Raw genomic sequence first — 6793 nt, 5'->3', positions numbered from 1 at the left:
ACAGAGTGGCAATTGGGATTAAAAAGACTCAGTCATCTACTTCCTACAAGAAACTCACCTACTGGCTAAAGACAGCTATAGACTCAAAGGAGCGGAAAAAGATATTTCACACAAATGGAAAACAAAAATGAGCAGGAATAGCCATCTTTATATCAGGTAAGACTGACTTAAAACTAAAAATGATTTAAATAAAAAGCAAAGAATGGCATTATATAATAATTAAAGGTCAATACAATAAGAAAATTAGACTGTTGTATATATACCCAACACTGGAACACCCAGATTCATAAAACAAATACTACTAGGCTTCGTAAAAAGAAATACTACTAGAAAACAGATGATAGCAATAAAATAATAGTGGGGCACTTCAACTCTTCACTTACATCACTAAACAGATCATTGAGGCAGAAAATCAACAAAAACCTCTGGGGTTAAACTGGACTACAGTCTAAATGGACCTAATAGATATTTATAGAACATTTCATCCAAGAACTACAGAATTGTGCAACTACAGAATGCTTGGACACAAAGCAAGCCTCAATAAGTTAAAAAAAATTGAAATTATAGCAAGTATCTCCTTGGACAACAGTGGAATAAAATTGGAAATCAATACCAGAAAGAAATCTCAAAACAACCAAAGTACATGGAAACTAAACAGTTGCTCCTAAATGGCCTTTGAGTAAACAACAAAATTAAGGAAAAAAAAATTTGATACAAATAAAAATAGCAATACAGCATACCAAAGTCTCTGGAATTTAGCCAAAGCAGTGCTAAGAGGAAAGTTTGTAGCATTAAATGGTCACATCAAAAACACTGAAAGATCTCAAATTGACAACCTAATGTTGTTCCTCAAGAAACTGGAAAAATAACAAAGTCCAAAGCTAGCAGAATAAACGAGATAAAGATCAGAGAATAATGAGATTCAGACAAAAAACTACAAAGTATCAATGAAACAAAAAGTTTGTTATTTGAAAGGATATGCAAAACTGACAGACCACAAGCTAGTTTAACCAAGAAAAAAAGAGAAATGATTCCAAATAAGTACAATCAGAAATAATAAATGTGACATTACAACTGATACCACAGAAATGCAAAAGATCATTAGAGACTACAATGAACATCTCTAACCACACAAATGAGAAAACCTAGAAGAAATAGATAAATTCCTGGAAACATACAACCTCCCAAGATTGAACCAGGAAGAAGCCGAAATCCTGAACAAACCAATAATGATTAATAAAGTCAAATCAGTAATAAAAAATAACAGCAAAAGCCCAGGACTAGATGAATTCACAGATGAATTTTACTAGACATACAAAGAAGAGCTGATACCAATTTTACTTGAAACCATTCAGAAATCAAGAAGGATAGATTCCTTCCTAACTCATTCTATGAAACCAGTTTCAGCTTACAACCAAAATCAGGCAAGGACACAACAACAACAAAAAGCTAAGGCCAATATCCTTGATAAACTTAGCTGCAAAAATTCTCAACAGAATACTAGCAAACTGAATGCAACAGCTCATCAAAAAGATCACAATCAAGTGGATTTTACTCCAGGCTTGCAAGGATGGTTCAACGTATGCAAATTAATAAACATAATTCACTGCATAAACAGGACTAGAAACAAAAATCATATGATCATCGCAGTACATTCAGAAGACATTCAGTAAAATCCAACATCTCTTTATAATAAAAAAGCCCTCAACAAACTAGGCATCAAAGGAACATAGTTCGGAGTAATGAATGCCATAATTAACAAGCCCATAGCCAGCATCATTACCAATGGGGAAAAGTCAAAAGCATTATCCCTAAGAACTCAAATGAGACAACGATATCCTGTTTGACCATTGCTCTTCAACATGATACTGGAAATCCTAGCCAGAGCAATCAGTCAAAAAAAGAAATAAAAGGCATCCAAATTGCAAAAGAGGTAGTCAAATGATCTCTATTTGCTGATGAAATTGTGTAGGTAAAAAACGCTAAAGACTTCCAAAGATTCCTAAATTTGATAAGCAACTTGAGCAAGGATACAAAATCAACATATAAAACTCAGTAGCATTTCTATACTTCACTATTCACGCTGAGAACCAGATTAAGAACTCAGTCCCATTTACAACAGCCACAAAAAAATATAAAAACCTGGGAATACATTTAACCAAGGAGGTAAAAGATCTCGACAAAGAAAACTACGAAACACTAATGAAAGAAATGGTATATGGCATGAAAAAAGTGGAAAAACATCCCATATTAATGGATTGGAAGAATTAATATTGTTAAAATGACCATAATGTCCAAAGTAATCTACAGACTCACTGTAATCCCTATCAAATTATCAGCATCTTCTTCTTTTTTTTTATAGAATTAGAAAAAATAATAGTACAGTTCATATGGAACCAAAAAAAAAAAGCCTGAATAGAGAAAGCAATCCTAAGCAATAAGAACAAATCTGAAAGCATCACATTGCCTGACTTCAAATTATACTACAAGCTTATAGTAACTAAAATATCATGGTACTGGTACAAAAATTGACACATATATCCATGGAATGGAATAGAGAACCAAGAAATGAAGAACCTGGAAATAAAGCCACATACCTACTACCAACTGATCTTGTACCCATCGTTTACAAAATAACATATGGAGAAAGGATAAAATAAAAATATGGAGAAAGGATGCCCTATTTAATAAATGGTGCTGAGAAAATTGGCTAGCCATATGCAAAAGAATGAAACTGGACTCCTATCTCTTACTATATAAAAAATTAAGATGGATTAAAGACTTACATGTATGACCTGAAACTATAAAAATCATAGAAATAAACCTAGGAAAAACTCTTCTGGACATTGGCCCCAGCAAAGAATTTATGATGAAGACCCCAAAAACAAATACAACAAAACAAAAATATACAAATGGAACTTAATTAAATTTCAAAGCTCTGCACAGCAAAAGAAGCAGTCAACAGAATAAACAGAAAGGGAGAAAATATTTGCAAACTATGTGTCTGACAAAGGTCTAGTATCCAGAATCTGTGAGAAACTTAAATTTACAAGCAAAAGCCAACAACCCCATTAAAAATTGGGCAAAGGATATGAATAGATATTTCTCAAGACACGCAAGCAGCCAACGAACATATTGAATAAATGCCAAACATCACTAATCATTAAAAAATGCAAATTATTTCCACAATAAGATATCTTAGTCAGGATGGCTATTATTAAAAAGTCAAAAAACAGCAGATGTTGGTGAGGATGTGAAGAAAAGAGAACATTGATATACTATTGGTGGAAATGAAAATTAGTTTAACCTATATGGAAAACAGTATGGAGATTTCTCCATGAACTGAATTACCTGGCAATCCTACTAGTAGGTGTCTACCCAAAGGAAAAGAACTCATTGTATCAAAAAGACACTGCACTTGTGTGTTCATCCCAACACTACTCACAATAGTAAAGTCATGTAACCAACTTAAGTGTTTATCAAGAGTTGACTTGATAAAGAAAAGATGGAGGCCAGGTATGGTGGCTCATGCCTGTAATCCTAGCACTTTGGGAGGCCAAGACAGGCGGATCACTTGAGGTCAGAAGTTTGAGACCAGCCTGCCAAACATGGTGAAACCTCGTCTCTACTAAAAATCCAAAAATTAGCTGGATGTGGTGGTGTGTGCCTATAATCCCAGGTACTTGGGAGGCTGAGACAGGAGAATCACTTGAACCTGAGAGGTGGTGGTTGCAGTGAGCCCAGCTTGTACCACTGCACTCCAGCCTGGGAGACAAAGTGAGACTGCATCTCAAAAAAAANAAAAAAAAAAAAGGTGGTATATGTATCGTATGGAATATTATACAACCATAAAAAATGAATGAATATCATTTGCAGCAACATGGATGCAGCTGGAGCCCATTATCCTAAGTAAACTAACTCAGAAACAGAAAATCAAGTGCTCCAAGTTGTCACTTATAAGTGGGAGCTAAACAATATGTTCATATGAACACAAAGTTGGAAATAGACATTGGAGAGTCCAGCGAGAGTAGGGAGAGCTGAAAAAACTATGGTGTACAATGTTTGCTATTTGCATAATGGTTACACTAGAAGCCCAGTTGCCACCAGTATGCAATGTACTCATGTATATTGCACACTTGTGCCCCCAAAAGTACAATAAAATAAAATTAAAGCAAAACAAAGTATACGTAACTTAAAGGTACCAATATTCTTTTTTTTTTTTTTTTTTTGAGATGGAGTCTCACTGTCACCAGGCTGGAATGCAGTGGCATGCTCTCAGCTCACTGCAACCTCTGCCTCACATGTTCAAGCGATTCTCCTGCCTCAGCCTCCCAAGTAGCTGGGACTACAGGGGTGAGCTGCCATGCACAGCTAATTTTTGTATTTTTAGTAGAGATGGTGTTTTACCATGTTGGCCAGTATGGTCTCCGTCTTTTGACTTTGTGATCTTCCTGCCTCGGCCTCCCAAAGTGCTGGGATTACAGGCGTAAGCCACTGTGCCTGGCACCAATATTCATTTTAATGTGGGTTTCATTTCTCAGGAGCAGATGACTCATGGAAAATAATAATTAAAAAACCTTTCCCTCTCTTTCCCTCAAGAAAAAAAATAAATAAAAGAGAAAAGAAAATACACTTTCCATTTTGTTACAGAATGTAAAGTATAGATTATCTTTTATTAACACTGGTACATATTTTAAGAACCTGCTTGAGCAATAATAGCAACCTGAAACCAATACTTGCAATATTCATTTTACAAACTAACTTTGCTGAGTGTTCCAAATTCCTACTGTACAAGGTGGTCAGGGCCTTGGTTGATTATAGTCCCAGACTTTGCTGTCCTGTAAGTCCCAAATAAGCACCACTTATGCAGTAGATAATGCATGGTCAATTCTCATTAACAGTAATAATATGAATGACTGTAAGTCATTAATTTTGATAAGATGGGATTTGTATCACTTCAAAGATTCAATGGAAGTCACAGGAGACATAGAAGTATTCCTACTTTGGTTTTTTTAATGAATAAAAATGTTAACACACTTACAGTCCAGCTGACAACCAGGCACCACAGGCCCAGGAGAAAAATATAATGAAGTGCTGAAATTCAAGCCATAGATATTGATAAAATGCTTGAAAACCTACATCTGATGAAGAACTGTCTCTAAAATTTATAGAGATATTTTACAGTTCATAAATGGAAAACGAGTCTATTAAAATGGGAAAACTGTAACAGAAATTTCCTCCAAAGACTTTTTATGAAAGTCCAATAAGCACATTAAAAGATGTTCAACATCATTAGTCATTGCAGGAAGACATTGTAAATCTATGATGAGACACTATTATGCACTCACCAGGAGGGCTAAAATTTTAACAGACTGACAATACCAAGTGTTAACTACGATTTGGAGCAACTAGAACTCTCCTACATTGCTGGTGCTTATTTATGGTACAATAGTTGCTTATGGTGCTTGTGATACAGTTATTGGTACAATAATCTTGAGAAAGCGTTTGGTAGTTCTTTTTAATAATGCTAAACATGTACATTTGTTATATGATCCAACAATCCCGTGTCTATGTATTTGCCCAAGAGAAGTAAAAATACATGTCCGTAGAAAGACTTTACTTAGATGTTCTTTGAAACTTTATTCATTATCATAAAAAACTGATATACTATTGCTGGAAATGTAAATTAGTTCAACCTCTATGGAAAACAACCATTAATAAAATAACCAAAATAACCATTAATAGGTAAATGGATAGAGAGATTGTTGTATATCTGTACTGTGATATACTATTCAGCAATAAAAAGAGCAACAACTTATACATCTAACAACATAGATATCCCTTAATAGTCATTATAAATTAAGAAAAAACTAGACAGAAAAGACTGCATACCACATGATCTCATTTATGTGATTGTCTATAAAAGGCAAAAGTATACCAATAGAAAGAAAGAAAACGGTTACCTGGGGCCGGGTTTGGCCTGAGAGAATTGACTCAAATGGGTATGAGGGAGCTTCTTGAGGGTGACAGAATTGTTCTATATCTTGACTATCCATAACTCTAGACACCTTTAAACATTCATCAGACTACACAATAAAAGTTGTGAATTTTATTGTAAGTACCTCAGTATATCCAATTTGAAATAAATCATTCATGTTGCCTAAGTGTTATCTGGTTTGGTGACCTCCCTTCACAGTGTTACCTCTTGACTCTTTATCTCAGTTTCTTAGGAGAAATTCTATAGTTTCCTTTCAACCCTTAGGCTTAAATTTATGGAGACCTTCATGATTTGAAGAATAAATTATTTAGGAGCATAAGATCCTGGGGGTTGTGGGTGGTGAGTTCAGAAGTGTCAGAACAAAGCTGGGGTACATTTAAGAATATTCTCATATTTTAAATGTTTATTAAAATCCAATAATAACTGCACCCTAAAGAATATATCAATGATATTTTGTACATGCTGAATGGTTAATAAATTTCCCTTCATTATCACTTGCTTATTAGGAAAATTTCAAGATCCTTTTCTCTTGTAGTTTAATGAGATATTTGTAAATTTATCTAGCTTTGTGGCAGAAAACATTCATGTTATATAATTTTTAGGAGTCTAGTTCTTCAGGTGGTTGTGCAATGCTATAGTATACTATAATTTGGAGGCATTAATTCCTACCTCCTAGAAGCTCCCTCCTAGAGTTCAATAGTCCCATAAGGACAGTGACATGGATTCTTGAGACAAAAAATCTTTGGCTATTTATGGCAGCTTTACTAGTTAGGTCTTTCTACAGCTGCTCTTTAA

Source organism: Cebus imitator, unplaced genomic scaffold, assembly GCF_001604975.1.
Source record: "Cebus imitator isolate Cc_AM_T3 unplaced genomic scaffold, Cebus_imitator-1.0 Scaffold259, whole genome shotgun sequence".
NCBI classification, from domain to species: domain Eukaryota; kingdom Metazoa; phylum Chordata; class Mammalia; order Primates; family Cebidae; genus Cebus; species Cebus imitator.
Note: the sequence above shows the minus strand (reverse complement) of the source record.